General features: G+C 35.8%; 1 long non-coding RNA gene across 1 annotated transcript in view; it reads right to left on the bottom strand.

Moving 5' to 3' along the window:
* The window catches only part of LOC141542617 (uncharacterized), a 46,427-nt gene that overhangs the window by 10,185 nt on the left and 15,021 nt on the right, over nt 1-21,221 (bottom strand). The window contains exon 3 of the long non-coding RNA XR_012482218.1: nt 12,595-12,624. This is a non-coding gene — a long non-coding RNA (uncharacterized LOC141542617). The remainder of the gene's footprint in view (nt 1-12,594; nt 12,625-21,221) is intronic.

The following is a 21,221-nucleotide window of genomic DNA, read 5'->3' as shown; positions in this document are numbered from 1 at the left end:
TACTTTGTTGTATCTCAGGCTCAGGGGCTACATCAAGTATATAAACATCTGCAAACCAAAAAAAAAATGCACCAATTTACCCTCCACTTTAGTATTGGCTTCTAGCCCTTTCAAGTTGATTTACCATTGATATAGTATCTGATATTGATATTTTTATGCTCATTAAAAGCTCTGATGTACAATACTGATGAACTTTTCTAGGCAACCAAATTTCACTGTGATCTTTTCACCATAAAACTGGTCATATAAAAGTCCTTGGTCAAATCAATGAATCTTGCACACAATCTTCTATTCTGCTATTGTCATTTCTCCTAGAGTTGTTGGGCAGCCTACATCACACTGATTGTTCCTTGGACCTTTTTGAAGCCACACTCAAGAAAATGACCATTTTCTAGGTGAAAGATCAGTATATTGAGGAAGACTCTGGCAATAATAAGAGAGTCTTTCCCCACCTACTCTAACCCTACCTATGATTGTTACAGGACAATATCTTTACCTTTATAGAGATGGACAGTAGAGACATCCTTGAACTCCTGGGGATAATCTCTGTTAGGATTACAAAGTGAGAACTCAGGTTGTCTGGACAGTGACAAGGTGAGTTCTCACCTTGTAATCCTAACAAATCTCCTTTTGCCATATAACCTGAAAATTTTTATTCAGCATTTGTTTGAACAGTGGACCTGCTACCTTGTATATCTCAGCCAGAATAGAATTAGCACTAGGTACTTTGTCATGAGAGGAGCTTAATGACTTTTAAAAATATCTTCTTCAGTGGGAAATTTGGCCAGAGAGAGCCTGAATTCAGTCTAAGGTATATGGTCAATAGTTTCTGCACTAATTGATGACAGTCCATAGAGATCACTATGGAAATCTTCAATTATCTCTTCAGGATCATGCCCTTATCATTAATCAATGTGGGTCCATCAGCACTGAAAAGTTGAGATGAACTATAAGTCTTCTGTTCATAAATAGCTTTCAGGGTATCATAAAAATACTTTGGATTGTTACTATCAGTGTAAAACTGAATTTTATCTATGTTCTTATTGAAGAAAGAATCATACATCTCTCTAAGCTTGACTTGCACTTGGCTTTGATGAAATTAAATGCTGTATTCTTAGTGACAAATTATCCTGCTGGTAAATCTTGTATTCTTATTTTTCATTTAGAAGCTTCTCGATTTCCCCATCATTTTCATCAAACTAATCTTAATGTTTGGAAGTATTCTGGCCCAAATGAGTAAATGTAGTGCTGCATGCTAAATCTCTGAAAGCTGCCCACTTCTTTTCTGCTATATTGTTCTCAACCTTGTGTTAGCTAACCTTTTTCTATAAATTAGCAGCAGACTTCCTACTTGAAGAAGGCTTCTAACATATTGTCATTAAGTCATTTGCTGATTGTCTTGCATTGGGGCTTTTGTTGAATGCAAATGTTAAGCTTGGAGAGGATAAGTCTATTATCGGTCCAGCACTATGCACCATACATTAACTTCATTACTCTCACATCCTGTCTGTCCCTTCTTCTGACAATGGCATAGTCTACTAAATGTCAATGTTTGCTGTGAGTTGTATTGCATTTAAGTAAATGGAAGACAGCGTTGCATGAGATGCATAAGTCTTCAGTAGTGACCATTGCTATTGCTGTTTCTGACTTCATTCTTCCCAAGGACTTCCTGCCATATCTATGCCTACTCTTGCATTAAAAATACCCAGAAAAAAGCTTGTCTTTTTGAGACATTGATGGTGGAAGTCTCCGGGTCTTCATAAAATTTTTCTTTGACCTCATCAATGTTTACCAATGTAGGAGAATACACAATGATGATAGTGACCTAGAACTTTCCTGAGTGGAAATGACATTGTCATTCCCTTGACATTCACTTCTTTTTTGGTAGGCATATAAGCTTGTTGACTAGATTGGTTTTGATTGTGAAACCTATCCCAGTTTTACAGCATTTCCTTTTACTGCCACCACTCCAGAAAAACGTGTATCTTGTTATACTTTCAGTAAGTTAGCCTTCATTTGCCAGCCTTGTTTCCCTCAGGGCTGCTATTTGGATGTGATAAATACTGAGTTCTTTTGTGACAAGAGTTGTTCATCTTTCCAGTCTATTGGATTTCTTGTTGCCCATAACTATGTGCAAATTCTATCTTCCAATAGAAAGTGAAATCATTTTTGAAAAAGTTTTTGCATACTTTTTTTGTATTTCAGCCACAATATGGGATCTCTACCTTCTGCAGTAAGCAAGCCAGTATTAGGTGAAACAGATAATTTTTAGGACACCTTTACTAGCCCCTTTCTTACACCAGAAAGTGAACGATGTGCTCAAGTACCCAGAGATTGCAGAATCTCACTGTCATTTCAGTGAAGTAAGAAGATGACCCTATAGCCTGGACTGCCTGCATGCAGAGTTATGACTACAGCTCCTAGTGTTTCCATACCTGATGCCCAGGACTTTGAGATAGGTAAACATAAAAAATAGTAAAGTCTTTTGATTCATGCATAAATCAGATTTTAGTAAGGTAGACTTATAAAAGTCATCAAACTTATTCTCTCTTTCAGGGTCATCAGAATTTATTGGAAAGACAAAATCAAGATGACTAGTCAAGTTAAGACTACTCAGGATGCTGTGGATGACCTTGGTATCTTTGATGACTAAGTTCTAAGTGTTCTACAATGCTTTCTCAGCCTCCTTCATGGATATTGGAACAAATTGTTTTCATCTACCCATTTTGGTGATGGATAGATGCTTGGGGTTACACCTGCTTGGGGTAGCACATCCCTAAATTACCAAAGGGTTTGAAATCCTTCAGTTACCCTCAGTCTAGTTTAGCCTGTGTGCCAATATGGTTTACAGAGATGTATCTGCTGTACTTGATACAGCTCCTTTGAGCCACAGGTGAAAATCAGATGAATCAAATGGACACCAAATGTATAAATCAGCTCTGGAAAGGACTTGGCAGTCCTCCCATCAGCGAGACTCTTCTTTCCTGAACATATTGTACACTCCTGTATGAACAGTAACTCTTTTTATTTACTTATATATCCCAAATCCTTAAAGAAATCATATTGAACCAAATGGAAATCAGACCATAAGATTAATAAAAATAAGACCCTGTTTTGGTTAGAGAGTTGTGGCTAGGCCTGACTTAGGCCAGTCCCGTGGAAATTTATGTTCTATAATGTCATGAAAAGAGATGCTCTTAGACCATTCAACAGTCACAAAAATAAAGTTTATTTATCCTTAATAAGTGAAGAATATTAACAGGGATATGCAGAGAGGAGACCCTAAAGAGATTCAGCTAAGTTAACTCTCTTTACCTGAGTTAATGGTATGCAAGCCAAACAACAGAGCAGCTCCTGAAGACCAGGAAGTAGAAAAGCTAGGTGTGCAGGATAGAGTGTAGGCTTTAAAATCCTGAGTTCCTGTCCGGCTGTAGATATTTACTATCTGTGTGACTCTGGGTAAGTCACTTCACCCTGTTTGCCCCAGTTTCTTCATCTGTAAAATGAGCTGGAGAAGGAACTGGCAAACCACTCCATTATCTCTACCAAGAAAACCCCAAATAGGGTCACAAAGAGTTAGGCACAGTTGAAAAAACTGAACAACAAAACCAGGAAGTAATGTTATCAGCCTGATCCTTTAGTTCTCTTAGCTAATTAAGTCTTGGATATAGTTTTGATATCTTTTAAGGAAAAACTAACATAACTTGCATACAAGTAGAGGTTAAGATATTACTCCCAGCACAGAGGATAAAATCTGATTGCCTTTACATCTCATTTTCTATTTAGTTTAGTTTTAATTTTGTTATTGTTATTGCCCAGAGAACTCCCATATTTCTTAAGCTCTTGAAACAAGGTTAATCAGAATCACTTAAGAGATATGTTGCCTAGTTATCTATAGATAACAAAGTAATAACCATCAACTATATTTCAGTCTCAGCCCATCTTTTTCAGTTGGTAATAAGTTCCCAGTGTTCCTTCTAACAGTACATATGGTAAAATAGGACGTGTTATAATCAAATGTGCCAAGAGACATGAGTTGAATAATTATTTAATATGCTGGCATAATATTATATTTCTGACTTTGAAAAATGTCCTGCATGATTAAACCTTTTCACTTCTACTGCAAAAGGATAATTTGCTTCAGATTGAAGTCAAAACAATGAAACTGTTTATGGAAAAATGACCTTTCTTGTCCCTACATGCATCAAGTGGACGGTGAGAGAAGCACGCCCAGCAGGGATTCCGCTTAACAGACTGGTTCCATGAGCCATGGAGAAGTTATGTAGTTGGAATGGCTCCAGCTTACCTCTTTGGGAACCAGGAGAACACACATTTCCATGAAGTCTTTCTAGAAAGAGAACATTGTTGTCCTCGGCCTGGTGATGATGGCGAAATTATTTTATTTATTGTTTGTTTACTTGTTTTGAAGGTTATGTCTCATGTCCCCCAAAATAGGGCAGGATTTCTGGATCTACTGTCATAATGTCTAAACGGATACTTCCAAAGTGTGTGGGGGTAATTTTGCTTAACATCCAGCTGCCATCATTGGAAAAGTTGCCATTTGGTGTGGTTTTAATAATATACTTTGGTCTGCTGTCCTTCTCTGTTAAAAGGAGCAGGTCTTGGAAGGCTGCCATGTAGGGGTCTTTGGTGTTCCTAGGTATTTTTAGTGTCTGTGCCTAAAATAGCATAGAAAGTCAGAAAGTTTTATTGGTTTTCAAGGAAAAATCTGGAACAGTATGTGTAGCTGCTATAAGTGGAAATGGAATGGGGAATGTGGAAATGAGAGAAACAGCCTATAGAAACTAAAAGCTGAGACAAATATTTCTAAAGCAAAAGAAAAGTATGTACTTGATGGCATGGTTAGTCTCATTCTATTCCCAAATGTAAGGACACATAATGACACATTTAAATGCTCTCCAGTTCTGGAGTATCCCAATTTTCATGCTGAAATGTATCAAAGCTGATCCTGGATAAATGCGATTATAGCAGATCCTAAGTAGAACCCAGATGGAAGATGAATTGCTGGGCCCATGGATATCGTAGTAGATTGAATGTTGGACTTGGAATCAGGAAGATCTGACTTTGAATCTCCCTTCAGAAAATATTATTTATGTGATCCTAGGCAAATCACTTACCCTCCACCAGTCTCAATTTCCTCATTGATAAAAGGAGGAAAATAATAACATTTACCTGTACAGATCATATGTAAAGTACTTTGCCAGGCTTAAACTATTTTGTAAGTGGTAGTTATCATTTTATGATTATGATTATTATTATTATCCCTTTAGATGGTGAAATTCTCCATATGCTCTATTCTTATAGATAGCATTGTGATAATTATTCCAAGCTCCAGAATACTCTAGAATCTATTCATATTTAGTATGACTCAAAAGAGATTTGTCTATAGCAATCCGTAAAGGAAATAAAAAGGGTAGAAAATGCCTATTGTCCAGATTATAAAATACAGTTAGATGGCCCTTCCATCAATTAATGGATCAGTATATATATATATATATATATATATATATATATATATATATCTGTGACATGTCCTATAGATTTACAATGGGCCCAAAGATGAAGAGAAGGAAGAGACAAGGCCCAAAAGAAATTAAGAAGTTACATAGTGATTTCAATTATATTAGCAAAAATGTCCACTCATGACACACATGTAAGAAGTATTTAAGAAAGCATTGAGAAAATAAAAATTATCAGAATGGTGGGACAACCATGGAGCGATAGGAAAAGATATCAGAGAAATAGTCAATCTACTTGTTCTGGTACCCATGACATCTTAGAAAACTTTGAAGAAGGGCACCACTATGTTGGATAGCTTCTCTGTGCATGGATCTAGTTAAAGAATATAGATAAAATTGAAGGGGATGGACAAACACAGAGGATCCCCCTCTTGTATCCCCTGTATATGAGTTGTTTGTACATAGTCATTTGCCTGTTGTCTCCCCCATTAGATTGCAATCTCCTCATTGGGAAATCAAGAACTGTTTCGGCCTTTCTTTGTGTCTTCCCTCAGTGTTTAGTACGTAACAGGCACTTAATAAATGTTAGTTGATGAGTGGAATTTTAGGCTTTGCCTGTGAAGTGCTTTGCTGTCACCTTGGTATTTACACTCCATAGGAGTTCACACTTCCAGATCCCACATGGAGTGAATTTAGGGATAGAAATGAACAGAACCAATTAGTTGTTTTGTTCATAAGACTATAAGCAGTATGTAAACTGAAGAGGTTAAGTGTCCTACATTCTTCCTTCTAATGGAGCATATATAGCTGAATGGAGCAAAGAACACTGAAGGCACATTGTAGTTCAAATTCCATCCAAGCCCTTCAGGGCACATAGTTCTAAACCCTCCTGAATCTTAAGAATTAGTCAAATATTTCTTTTTCCATAGTGCTACTTCTGGAGTAAGAAACTCCCTTCTTGAACTTTAGTCAACAAAAATTTTACCTGCCAAGATGTTAAACAAAATACAAAATGAGTTGAAAGAGGGGCTGAGATGTGTGACATTTACATTTTAAGTGATAATAGAAAATCCACATTGCACTAAAGCCAAAGGTCCATCAACAAGATGAGTCATACTATATATTAAGACCAGTGGGATGTGGGAATATCTCTGTCCTGGCAGGTTACCCATTAACTCAGAGTTAAATACACAATTAACTGTGAGTTCTATTTCTTTTTCAGCTGGAAAGAAGCTGAACTCCTATAACCTTTGGCTGGTCCTTTGTTTTTCTCAAAAGATGGTAGCCGTTTTGAAACATGGACCTAATTCAAGTTTTCTAAAACAGCCTGTTTAAATATCTCACTTGTGTATGTGTCGTCCAACTGAAAAGTAATAAAACCTCTCTGGGGTGTGGTATTTTACTCCATGCTTTTACATTCATTATCTTATTTCTATGAAGTAGTTTGGGAACAATAATAATTTTGCTATATCTATTTTCTAGAAGAGAAGATAACACACAAAAATACAGAGACTAGAACTCAGGTCTCCTGCCTCATGTTCTCATGTTCTCTTTTACTGAACATACTGTCTCTAAATGGGAAAGAAGGAAATAAGCATTTATAAAGCATCTATTATGAGTCAGGCACAATCCAGGGAGGTGGATATGTTCTAATATTATCCCTATTTTACAGCTGAGAAAACTGAGGCAAACAGGTTAAGTGACTTGCCAAAGGGGCTACATCTGCTCAGTGTCTGGATTAGGATTTAAACTCAGGTCTTCTTGATTTGAGAGTTCAACATTCTATCCACACTGCCATGTAGCATCTTCTACCTAGGGACTGGAACCATTAAATTTGTAGCCATTTGGATGATTTTGAGTAGTGTGGTGGGCAGATTAGAAAGGGAATTTGTAAAGATCTTTCTACTGGTACAAGGATTTAGAAATTATAATTAATTTTTAAAAGTCTATTGTGTGGTCAGTGTATATAAAGTTATATGCTACAAAAATATAGTAGACATAGTCCCTCTTATGTAATAGATTCAATTTAGTTTAGTTCAACAAGTATGTATTAAGCACCTACTGTGCACCAGGTACTGTACTTGGGTGTTGATGATGAAATGACAAAAATGAAATCATTCCTGTCTTCAAAGAGCATTCTGCTAATTAGGGTGAGGAAAAATACCACTCCCCTCCTATTTATTATTATTATATTATATATAAAATTAAGTTATATATTATATTTTATATATAATTATATTTATATATTTTATTTATTTGTATATAAATTATATATAAAATAAAATATAAAAATAATATAATAATTATAATATAAAAATAATATATAAATATATATATGTACACATACTCAAATACACACACATATATACATGCATATATACCTATTTATACATACCTACATAATATATAGATGTATAGATGTTTATATTTGTGTGTATATATGTATTTGTATGTATATGTACATGCATACACATAACATATACACACAAGTAATTTTTATGATTATACATGCATATAAACATATAGACATGTGCATATATGTATATATTATATATATATATATATATATATATATATATATATATATATATATACACACACACACACAGAGCTTTTTAAAATGAGATGATTCAAGAGGAGTCTGGGTCACAAAGCAGCTTGACATCTCTAATATCTAGGGGAATCCACAAATGTTCTCTTGTAAGAGGTAATTTTTAATGGTGCCAGGATTCCTAAGAGGTAAAAGTGAGAAGATCAATTCAAATTGCGGGTACAGCCTAGGCAAAGGCACTGAGGTCAGGAGATGGAATATGCAGTACACAATTATTTGTCAAACTGAAGTGAATTGAATTAAATCTGCCCCTCTATTACTTATTCTTTTCTCTCCAGAACTATGAGGAGCTAAGTAAAGATCTAGACATGTCAATTGCTCAGCTCACTTTTCTAAATATCTCTGGAAGGAAAAAGGATTTGAAGTGTCAAGGAGATCTTGCAACTCTTGACAAAGGCAGCAGCTTGAAAAATTGCCACCAGGTACTTCCTGAACAGTCTGCTATTTCTAGTGGGCTTAGGGAGGAAGAAAAAAGCAATCTGTACTTGGAGTTTAGCCCAAGTTCTTGAGAAAGGGGATAGGATTGGGAGAGGCAGGGTATTTGATATGTACCCACTATCAAAACCTCAGCTTCTACTCACTCAAATGGATCTGTGATTCAGCAATGAAGCATGTGGGGATAAATGGCACCATCAGAGATAATCTAAAAGAATATATGGACATAATAAAGGCTTGGAGAAAACAAGAAGCTCATGATCTTGGGAACTCAGGTGGTATTTTCATCACCAGTGCTCACTGAAAGCCAGGGATTCATAAACAGAAAGGCAGATTTAGGAAGTGAACACTGCCTAAGAATGTAGTTTCTGAAAAAAGGATTTGGATTTCTCATTCATGGCTTAAAATATAAGAATGATGGGTTCTTGGTGAGGGACAGAGTGGGCCAAATAAGACCTGGTAAAAATATATTTGCCTGGAGTTTTGAAAAATGAATCAAGTAGGTTTTAACTTAAAAAGGGAAGGGAGAAAGTAAACTGCCCTCATAATATGACAAATTTGACATCACAAAGTATAGTAGGTACAATTCAGAAGGAATACTACCAGGAAAGGAACTATAATTCATAAGAAGAAATATCCAAGAAGAGATCCAATAATAAACTCCATGGATTCAGTTGTTTATATACAAAGGCATATAATATAGAGATTACACAGAGTCAAATAAGAGATCCTAATGAAAAGATACAAACTTGACAACAATGGTATCACTGAGGCTTTATGGCAAGAAAACTCATAACTGAATTGCAACTTTGGCTGAATATGTATACTCTGAAGGATGTATGATTTTGTTAATTTAGGTCTTCATTACCTCCAGATCATCACTTATCTGTGCTGACCTTTTCTGTGTGGTTCTTGTTCATGTCTTGCCATAGTTTTGCCATGGGTAAAGAAAAGGTTCTCCCTAACATTCTGGAGAACTTCTTTGCTTTATTTTGACATTGAGAGGGTACCAGTGAAACTTGTAAAAAGGTCAGTTTTCACCCTTTATTCTTAGCATCTATCCAGCCTATCTTCTTTTTTCATTCATACATTTCTCTACTAAGATGTTTTGGTCCAGCTCTTCTTCTTCACAGTTCCTTATCTGTGTGTGATGGGGGGGAGGAGGAAACTGGTCCATGAAGGTCTGCGTCTCCAAGCATTACGTGGTCTACATATGTGATTCTGACCCACATGGATCCTTGGAGAGCCTGCTTCCAGGCAGGATAATGGAGAACATGACCTGCATTTTATAGCATCCTCGGTTATTCTGTGACTATTTCCCATTTGGTTACTGAGAGTAAAGCAAAAAATAAACAAAACAAAACATAAAACCTTTTTAGTTGGCTGCTGAGCCAAGACTGAGTATGGATACAAAAAAGGAAGTCAAATAAGCCAAATTTGTTTCCTTTGTCCCGTTTTCTGGTGATGATCAAGGAGAAAAATGCTGTAAGTGGAGACTCCAGGAGTCCTTATCTATCTCCCCACTTGGATAGCTATATGGCCTTAAACATGAAACATTTTAGGTTTTGTGTCTCTGTTATATTTAATTATTTCTTTCTCTTAGGAGAATGAGTGCATGTGATAGATTAGAAGAAATCATGGGACACTCAGGTAGAGTCCCCTTGTTCTGGGTGTAGATCCAGCTTCAGATACTTATTAACCCTGTATGACCCTAGGCAAGCCATTTAATCCTTTTTGCTTCAGTTTTCTTATCAGCAAAAATAAGCTAGAGAAAGAAATGGCAAACTACTCCCTTATCTTTGCCAAGAAAATCCCAAAAGAGTCACAAGGAATTGGACATGACTAAAAATGATTAAACATCAACAACATTAATGATTTTGTGAGCTTTGAAAGATTGGAAGAGCCACCAGAAGAAATCTAAACACATATCTGGCATCAAAAAGAATAACTTGAATCCATATTTTAGCTTGCTGTAGCCAAGCCTGATGAAGAGTATGTTGCAAGTGTTGACCAGGGGGATTCATCACAGTAGTGAATCAACTTAAAAGCTAAGACACTGGGTCTTATAAGCAATGGAATGCCTAATTCAATGGTTATATCTTGCCCTAAAATCATCTTGGTCCTGTAAATGTTTTCTGACAAACACATCAAACCAATTATTCCTAGAGATTGAGGTGGTCTCAGAGGCACTACCCTCCACTTTCACAGCATTAGAGTGTGTGTTCCTTGTTTCAGAGATTATTTTTGTAGTTCTTTTTATGCTTTATCTTCTTAGTAAATACCTTTATTTAAAAAAAAAGGAAGCTGGTTGATGTTAATTGCTCACTCAAGAAATATTAATTGGTTAATATTGGGAGGCAGTACCTTAGAATGGAGAGTCAAAATGATATCATCAGAATATGATACCTCCCTTCAAGGGAACCTTTAGAATTTTGAGATGTGATGTTCCTGACCCATCAGTGCAAGCAGAGTTGGGGTTAGAAGAAGATATCCAAAACTTACAAGAAGTACATGAAGAAATAGTCACACAATACTAGTGCATTCTCTGAAGGGGAAGCAGGGTCCTGAGCATCCTGTCACCAGGCAAAGCCAATTGATCATTCTCAAAGAATTAAGTCCTCATTGCCCATCCCTACTCCTATTACACCAAACAAGGAACTGGCCAGAGGGGTCTGAGTCCTTTGACTATGAATAATTTGTTCTGCTTCGTACCAATTCATGAAGATGTTTGGGGAGAATGCTTTTGGTGATGGGTAATGATGCATAATAAAGAGGCCCTATTCCTGCCTGAGAGAATGTGTAGATATTCTGTGACCTTCCCTGTCCACTTACTTCAGGGTGAAAGAAAAAAGCCTTTTAAATAGTTGCTGAGTGGTAAAGAAGTGTATATCCAAAAGGCTCCAATTGAAGAATTCACTCTCTATCTCATTGTTGGATTTCCAGTGAGGAGACTAAATATCTGTGGGCATCCAAGTGGCACAGGACCTCAGGCTCACTTTATCCCCCTGATTGCCATGAAATCATGGACACATAGCCCAGTGTTTTTTCTGTTTCTGTAGTATTTCATTCTTTCTTATTCTTAAGTGAATCAGTGTGAAAGAAAGAACAAATGAGGCTCTAATCTTATGAACCACTAGGAAATGGAGTCCATAGCTGTCACCAAGAGCTAAGTCCAGGGAAAGGTCAGTCTTGCAGAGGATCCAGCTTGATCTAGTTCAGCAGTGAAGTGACCTAGTTGTCAAGACCTATGTCCCACAAGCAAGAAATGATTTATCCAATGGCTCTGTCACACCCAGAAATGAGCTTGATAGGAGGAATGATTCAGATTCTCTCCAGGGACCAAAGAACAAAGGAGAGAATGTACTCCAGTTCAGGAGTATCATTTTTGTACTTTAGTTCTTTCTATATCTTTTTAGCAAAATTCCCTTCATAAAAAGCTATTGAAGACATATTAGCCTGGCAAAATAATATTGGAGAATTAATCACTGATTAGATGATATTGAGAAGATACTGGCACTGGTTATTGTCATAGGGAAGTAATAATAATAAAAATATAGTACTTTAAGGTTTACAAAGTATATTACAAATATGTATTACCTAATTTGATTCTGACAAGATTTTTGGAATATAAGTGCTATTACCTTCATTTTACAGATAGGGAAACTGAAGGAGAAGATAGGTTGTACAAGGTCACAACAAATAGTGAGTTTCTAAGGTGGGATATGAACTCAGGTTTTTCTGACTCCAGGTCCAATAGACTGGATAGGGACTCAAGAGTGAAAGTGATAGAAGAAAATAAACAATTCAATTCTGGTAGAGGGGACATTTTTGAAAAGGAACTGAACACATGTGAAGGAAGATGTTGTAGTATTGTATACTAAGAATATACATGTATATAAGAAAATATAGGAAAATAAAGTACTAACCATGGTAGAAAGTATTTGAGTAAAGATCAATGGGAGTAGAGAAAGGAGTGATATTGTAGAGACATACATTAAACTTTGCAAATAGAAGAAATTTGGTTAACATCATAACTGTGACATTACTGTGTAAAGATGGAGAACTTACATTTTCTTGACATCTTCAGGCTCTCTGCTTCTGAAAAAAACAGAATAGCGATACATTTGTGACTCACCTTAATGAAAATTTTATCCCTCAAAAGGTCAAGTTAGAGAGAAAGGACAATGCTATTATGGACTTAATTCAAACCAACAAGGAAGAACTGGTTATTGAAGAAGAAGCAACCAGAACCCTATAAATAAATAATTCTTCCATCATTGATCTTGTGATAGAAAAAAAAAAGAGAGAGTTCATTATACACTGAGGTACAAATTGGATTTTGGGACAACTGATTTCAAAAGATTCAGAGAAAGGAAAAAGTGTACATTAGCCTATTAGTTTGTAGGGGTCATTAGTTTAAAAATGACTGAAAAGTCTCAAGAATTAAAATCTGCAAGGAAAAAAATATTCTGAGAAGCATAAAAATGAACTGCCTTGAAAAACAGATAAAGGGGTTTAGAGCAAAACATGGCCAAATGTAAATTTTTAAAAAGATATATACAGAATATTGAATATTAAAACTGGAAGCTTAAGAGAATATTGTAAGCAAACTATACTTAGGTTTTAATGACACATTAGACAGAGTCTGCCAGCTTAGTAGTATGAGCTAGATGAAGATGTTTTAGGGGGATCTGAAACTGGTTAAATGACTGAACCCAAAGGGTCACTTTGAAGAGAAAGTTCTATTCTAATAACCTAGAGCTATTTCCTTAGTTTTATGTTGTTTCATATTTTTATCAATGCTCTTTAGATGAAGGAAGGTATAGATGGACTGTCAAATTTGTGTATGATGTTATCCAGATACCCGAAACTATTGCAAGATGTAGAAGAGTAGATAGATAGTAGATGACAATTCAGATTCAAAATATATTGTGATTTGTTAGAATGATGGTATTAATTAAATATGATGAAACTTAATATGTAAAGTTCTAAAATTGAGTACAAAAAAAGTCAAGTTCACAAATATAGGCTAGCGATGTTAAGCAACACTTCCAGTGAAAAATACTTGGGCTGTTTAGGGAATTCCAGTTCAAAAATGAGGTAATGATGTGAGATGATAGCCAGAAAAGTGAAACTATCCTAGACCACAAAGACAGTCATAATATCCACAAAGAGAGAGGCCATAATCTCTTTGTGATTCGTCTTGGGGAAACTATTTGGAGAATTATGTTCAATTTTGGGCATAAATTTTAAGAAAAATGATAATAAACCAGAAAAAGTCCAGAGGATAGAGACCAGGACTATGACAAGACTAAAGAACCTGTCATATAAGGATCAGTTTCATTCATTGAAAATATTTAGCCTTGGGAAGACTTAGGAAGCATCCTTGGTGCTATTAGATATTTTAAGGACTTTCATATCAAAATGGAAGTTAATTTTTTCTGCTTGGTTCCAGGGGATAGAACTAAAAACAATGAGCAATTTTTTTACAAATGTCATTTTAAGCACAATATGGAAAAAAAATTTTTTTTCCTAACAATTTTAGCTATTCTAATGTCTGCTTCAAGAGGTGTTTTGTTCCTGAGGTATCTAGCTGCTAGACTTGGAATTAGGAAGATCTGAATTCAAATCTTTCCTCAGATACTTAACATGTTTTGTGACACTATGCAAGTTACTTTATTTCTCTCAGCCTTCATTTTCTTATCTGTAACATGGTTATAAAATAGTATCTATTTCTCAAGGCTGTTGTGAAGATTAAATGAGATAACATAGGTACAGCATTATGCAAAGTATAAACTACAATGTAAATGCTAGTTGTTCTCATTACTATTATTATTAGAGATATTCCCTAAAACATTCAGAGACTTGTTGGATATATTATAGAGGGAATGTTTTTCACAATAGGATGGATTGGATAACTATTGCAGATTGTTTCATGTCTGAAATTCTGTTGTCTATTTTTTATGTAAATTCTATGTGGCAAATTATTGGTAGGGGAATTCCTCCTACCAATGCAGAGTAAGTCATCTATAAGTTATAGTTTTAGAGAGTCATTTAGGGTCTTGAGAAATTAAGTGGCTAGGCAAGATCACACAGGTAAAATGTGACAGAGGTGGCATTTGAAAACAGGCTTTCCTAACTCTAAGATCAACCTTCTTACCCATTAAACCATCCTTACCTTTACTTTTTGTTTTGTCAATTGGCAAATGAGCATTCTCAGGTATTATGTTATAAGAATTCGGAGAATTTAATAAAACATTTATGAAGCATCTACTATGGTTCGAGTCCTGTATTAGTCGCTTAAGATAAAAAAACAAAGGAAACCAGTTCTTGTTCTCAAGGGGCATGCAATGTATTGGGATGATAAATATACAAAACATATTTATAGCTTAAAAAATACCATGAAGGGAAGGAACAAATATGGGGCTCAAGGAAGGGATACAATGAGGCAGAAAGCATTACAGCTGAGGTACTCAGGAAAGACTTCTTTAAGTATAACTTTTATCCCTCCCTCTTTCCTTCCTTCCTTCCTTCCTTCCTTCCTTCCTTCCTTCCTTCCTTCCTTCCTTCCTTCCTTCCTTCCTTCCTTCCTTCCTTCCTTCCTTCCTTCTTTCCTTCCTTCCTTCCCTCCTTTCTTTTCCTTCTTTCCTCCTTTCCTTCCTTAATTCTTTCTTTCCCAAACTATGTACTAGACACTGAGCTACATGCTAGAAGCACAAAGACAAAATAAACAAATAAATGCACAATAATTTTTGCCCTCAAAATGCTTCCTTTCTCCTTTTTTTTTCCATAGTAGCTTTGGGATTTGAAAATCAGCTCAAGAAAACAAGCTTAGTATAGTCTAGTTTTATTTGTATGTGAAATACTTCATGCATATTACAGATATCTGACTTAAAAACATTTTCCAAAATTTCCATTACAATTTCTAATTTTACTTCACTCGGATGAGTTTACTATGAATAGAATAGTCTGATGCAAAACTATATCTTAAAAAAAAAAAAAAAAAAAAAAGCAAAATGAAAGAAATGTCCATCTCCTCAGGACAAACTTCCTCCTCTTTATACACACAGAGACAAGAGGAAGTCTGATGTTGTGAATTGCTTATAGGCAGCTACTGATAAAGTAATTCAGAGAGAAAAATAAATACTGAATAGTGGCTGGCTCAGTCCAGTTCACAGGAGTTCTGCACTGTCCTAAAAGTTAATACAGGAAATCTTTTCACTGTCAAGTATGACAGTTTAGTTCAGTTTTTGCAATATGTAAATTTCCAGAATAAAAACTTAACTCAAGGCCACAGTGTGTTGCTTAAATAATAAATAGCAGTACTTGTAAAAGCTAAGCTCACCTTATTCCCTAGGTAGCTGCAGGAGAGATGCACGGTGGAATTCAATGGGATAATTTTAGGTTATCTCACTGAATAGCTTTTGTTTGGACTCTCCTCTATTTTCAAAGTAGCATGCTGGGAGGTAGCCAGGAGATTTCTATTAAAGTCTGTAGGATGCATACAGTTATAACTGTGTGTGTGACACCAATGAACATTCCCAGACTATTCACTGGATTGTTTTCTGGGGATATTTGCAATATTTCTATTTTGGGCTCTGAATGTGTTGGTGGGAATGAATGGTGCAGAATGATCTCTTTATTTCTGCTAAAATGACTGCCATATTAATTGATGACTGGGGAGGAGGGAGTACGGCACGTACCATGTGAATTATGTCAAGAATCATGTCATAATTGATATTTTGGGAAGTCCATAAAGAACCTATATTTGAGTTATTTTCTTATTGTCATCTACAAAGGAACCCTATGAACAATATTAGAAACTTTCTTCTACTACTTCCTATCCCTTGTAAGCAATCACTTTCCTTGTCCCTAATAATTACATAATTGTAAATGTTATTGGCATAATTTTATACTTTGGCTTTTGCACTGAAACTCACACATTAAGCCACTCAGATCTGGTAAAAGAGCCTTTCAGAACCTCAGTTCTCTCATTTGTGAAGTGAAGGAGTTAAATTAGATCTGTAATCTAAGATTATTATTATGTATAAAAGATTACGTGAATATATATAATAGATATTAGTATATATACATATGAATTACAAAAGATTATAAAAAGAAGGCAAATGGATGGTGCAATAACAAAATTCATTTCTGTCACTTTTACTGACAATCCATTTGAGATATTCATTCTAATTATTTGCTAGGGATAGATCCAACCATGTATATTGAAATTTTAAAATGCCTTTTAAAACTATTTTTCAGCTATGTTGGGTACAATAAAATCTCAAACACACTTTGATGAGTAATTTTCTTCTTAATGTTAAACTATATTATGCACACATATTTCAAGAAAAATGTAATCTATATGTTTTAAAATGCACTTGAATTTAGCTGACAAAGGACAGTTCTATAAATGTCACTTGGTGTCTGACTTAAGAGCATCCTTCCAAGTTTTTTCTTCTCGTTGGGAACAAAATCTAAAGTTGGCCAAAAGCATAGAAAACTTGACCCCAAAGGTGGGAGAAGTTAAATCTCAGATTTGGAAAACAGGAAATTTTAGTTGTTTCTTGGCAAAACAACCCTGTGCCCCTCCTAGTCTGAGAACTGAGTTTTCCTGAGTTCAAGTGCCACTGACCATCACCAGACTTCTGAATTCCAATTCTAAGGAAATGAACAATAAAAAGAACTAGAACATTGATTTCTCTCCACCTCTATGAAACACAAATACACACGCTGCCCAATTACAAACAAGCATGACCAAAGAACACTGTCCTGTTTACTCTGCAAAACATCCAACTTCATTATCCCTATGGAAAACTTCCCTTAATCCGTCATCATTCAGGTAGGACCTATTATATTATAAGAGCTATTGTTCAGGGAGAGGAAGCCCAGTGTGTGAATGAGTGCATTGTGTAGCTTACACACTTTGATCGGAACAACTGGATCACAGAGTTGGGCAAGGCTCGTGGTCTTGGAAATGCATGTTTCTTTGTTAGAATAGTTCCCCTAGAGATAAGTGAGATCATAGCCTTTTTTTTTTTTTTTTGGAGAAACAAACACACACACACACACATACACACACACACACACACACACACACACACACACACACACACACATACACACACACACCAGGAACAAAAAAGGATTAAAAAAAGTGGGTGTGCTAGAAATTCCACTTGCATGAAGTATGCTGGGAAAAGATTGGCAAGTGATCCCAGACAGTGAAAAAAAGATAGAGTGCTTATTGTTTTGCCCAATGAGTAAGTCAGCAAAGAAATATGGGGGGAGGGAGAAAAGGGAAAAAAGTGCTTGCTGAAATATATTAAGTATATTTGACCTTCCTAATAAAAATGTAAGTACACATGAAAAAAGAAAAAAATCAGTAAGAAATTTTTATCTTTAAGAAAATAGTACAAACAATAATACCTTGCAGGACAGGTAACTATATACAGTTATAATTTTCACAAACAATTTTAAAAATTGACCGGTGTCCAGAATTCAAGTGTTATTAAAAATATGACCAGTCCTCTCTTGTTCTCTCAGTAATTCCAAAAAAGGAAATCAAGGAGGTGAAGTTTGGGAAAGTTAGAAGCTAGATGATGATCCAGGGTTTTCCCTCTTCAACTCAAGTCACCATGAATCAGAGCTTTTGTGGTTAACCTATTCAAACAGGCAAGCACTTGGTGGTTTCTCTTCTGTTTAATTTGTTACAAGATCACACAAGATATTTTTCAGCAGTGTTTCAGAAAGCATCTCAGGAAATCCACAAAAATGGGCTGATTCATCTAACCCAAAACAACTCATACCACATCTGACTGACCTGAAAAAAAAAAAAAAAAAAAAGATTTGTTCATCCTATTCCTAGGAAAGTTTGTAGGTCCCATGTTGGGTGTAGTAGGTATTGAGACTCCAACTGTCCAACTGGCTGGAAAGATCTTGGGATTTAGAGCTAGGAAAAACTTGAAATGATCATCTAATCAAAGTCTTTTCATTTACAGATAAACACTGGTCCATACTCTCTTTGGGGCTGACATTTTGACATATTGAATCAGAAAAAAAAAAAGAGTAAAACAGAATCCTAGCAAGAAAAAAAATAGGATTATAGATTTAGAAAGGGGATTGGCCAAGAGCTCTGATCTGGCAGGGATGCCTATTGTTGCCTGTTGTTTTTCCTCTTATTTTCCTCTTGAAAATAAAAATCTGTTCTAGAAAAATCTAATTCTAAAAATCTGTTCTAAAAATCTAATTAAAAAAAATCTGTTTGGTTATCACAAGAGTCAAACCTGAAATGACATGCTATTTCTGAAGAGTGACCATGAAGCCATGGCTGAGGATGACATACATGGGTAGAAGAGCTAGAGTCCATCCCTGTGCTTTTGAAAAAATATTTACTCAAGACACATGTCAAGCCATGATTAAAAAAGAAAAACAAAAACAAAAACTTGGATGAGACACATCTCCCTGAGAATCTACAAATCGAGCTGTGTTTTTTTTTTATTTTTTTTTTTTCCTAACAACACATTCCCTGGAAATTAAGGAGCTGCCAATTTGGTTGTAGATGCATGTAGCCAGCCCAGCCTGTTGATTCATAACAGTATTGGCCTGCAGGCAGCCAACAGTTAACCTGAATTTCTACCATAGAAACCAAACAGGAAAAATTCAAAGTTGCAGAGAGCCAATGAACATTTTTGTGGGTCTCTTTACATAGGAGAATCATATTTCAACTCTGAGCTCAAGCAGGAAGGTGGTTCCCCTATTTGAAAAATGCATGTACAATGTCATGACTCATTATGTCACTGCAAACAGCCAAGAAAGGTCTTATGTAGGCTAGACTAAGATGATGTACAGCTAAGCCTCAACATTTGCTTACTTGATTTCACTCTTTTGCTGAGCCATCTCAAATCCAGAAAGAAGTTAAGAATGAAGGGGAAAAGGAAAAATCTAGCTTGGAACCAGCTTCTCAGGCCGCTTTGCTCCCTTCCTGAAAGAGAAAAAGTTTTCTCAAAATCATAGGATCATAGATTGAGCACAGAAACAAACCTTAGAGGTGATCTAATTCAAAAATCTTCATTTTAAATATTAGAAAATTGTGGTCCATAGAGGATGTGCCCAGAGTCACACAGATAATAAGCAGGAGAGTGGAGATTGAAATCTCATCCTAGGATTCCAACTTTAGTCCTACTCAGTGGTGTCTGAGAAGACAACTGTAACTAGAATGTTCTTATTACACATACTAGAGAAATAGAGATTTCCCTTAATTTAGAGTTTCTTTTCAGAATTTGGGGAATCAATGAGGAGAAAGGAACATGCTCTATTTGACTGGGAGAAGGAGAAAAGAGTCTTTTTTTATTCTAACTATACAAAAAAAAAAAAAAAAGAAACAAAGCGGAAACCACAAGCTTTCTCTAAATGAAGCAGAACTCACTGATTTAAAAGAAATAGACTGGTGACACATTTTTACTGAGTCTCTAGTTTCAACACAAAGAAACTAATCCCCATGATCTATTGTGCCATCAGCTTATTAGTTTCTCAGATATCAAATAAAAATCATAGAATGTTAGAGTTGGAAAGGACCTTAGAAATCTAGGCCAACTTCAATTTATACTTGAGTAAAGTGAGAACCAGATACTCACAATGACTTCAATAAAGTCCCATAAGCTAGACAGGGAAAAACTTGAATAAAATTTTTCTGCCTCAGTAGATCATCAGGGACTGGAAACTGTGCTTCCCCAATCCAATTTTCTTTCTGCCAGCCATGTTCACTCATTTAGCATAAGCTCAGCTAGCATGGTGCGGTTGAATGAGCACTGGACTTGAAGTCAACAGACATGGGTTCAAGTGCTACCTTAACCTCCCTGAGTTTCAGTTTCCTCATCAGTAAAACTGGAGATGATGATATTGTCACTGGTATCATGGAAAATGCTTTATTTGGACTGCTAAACTTCTTGTCACGAGACCTGAGTTTGAATCCTCTCTACCATGTATTGCCTTTGTGATACTGGAATTCACTGGATTTTACTTTCATCATCTGAAAAATGATGGGGTTGGACTGGTTGACCTCTAATATCATTTCAGACTAAATCTATGATCCCATAATCTTTTGAAATAATCATTATAAAATTCAATCAGAAACTCCTTATTATGGACAAGATTCTGTACTAGATGCTATCAATACAAAGATGAAAATAGGAGTTTATTAAGTCCTGTACTTAGGAGTTCACATTCTTACTCTTTTAGTAGATCAAACACATACATACATACACAGCGAAACAGAGAGATAGAAACAAAGAGAGACAGAGGCAGAAAGATAAAGGAAGAGAGATACATACAGTGAGGAGGGAGAGGGAAAAAAGGGAGAGGAAGGGAGAGGAAGAGGAAGAGGAGGGAGACAGACAGAGATAAGAGACAGAGAGACAAGGACAGAGACAGAAAGAAACAGAAAAAAAAGACAGAGAATGTGTGTGTGTGTGTGTGTGTGTGTGTGTGTGAGAGAGAGAGAGAGAGAGAGAGAGAGAGAGAGAGAGAGAGAGAGAGAGAGAAAGAGAGAGAGAGAGAGAGAGAGAGAGAGAGAAAGAGAGAGAGAGAGAGAGAGAGAGAGAGAGAGAGAGAGAGAGAGAGAGAGAGAGAGAGAGAGAGAGAGAGAGAGCGAACTTAAATATTTAAATTTTGGGACAGGAAGGCATAAGCAA

The sequence above is a fragment of the Sminthopsis crassicaudata genome, chromosome 5, assembly GCF_048593235.1.
Source record: "Sminthopsis crassicaudata isolate SCR6 chromosome 5, ASM4859323v1, whole genome shotgun sequence".
NCBI lineage: Eukaryota > Metazoa > Chordata > Mammalia > Dasyuromorphia > Dasyuridae > Sminthopsis > Sminthopsis crassicaudata.
The sequence above is the reverse complement of the archived record's forward strand: the minus strand, read 5'-3'. Positions and strand labels throughout refer to the sequence as shown.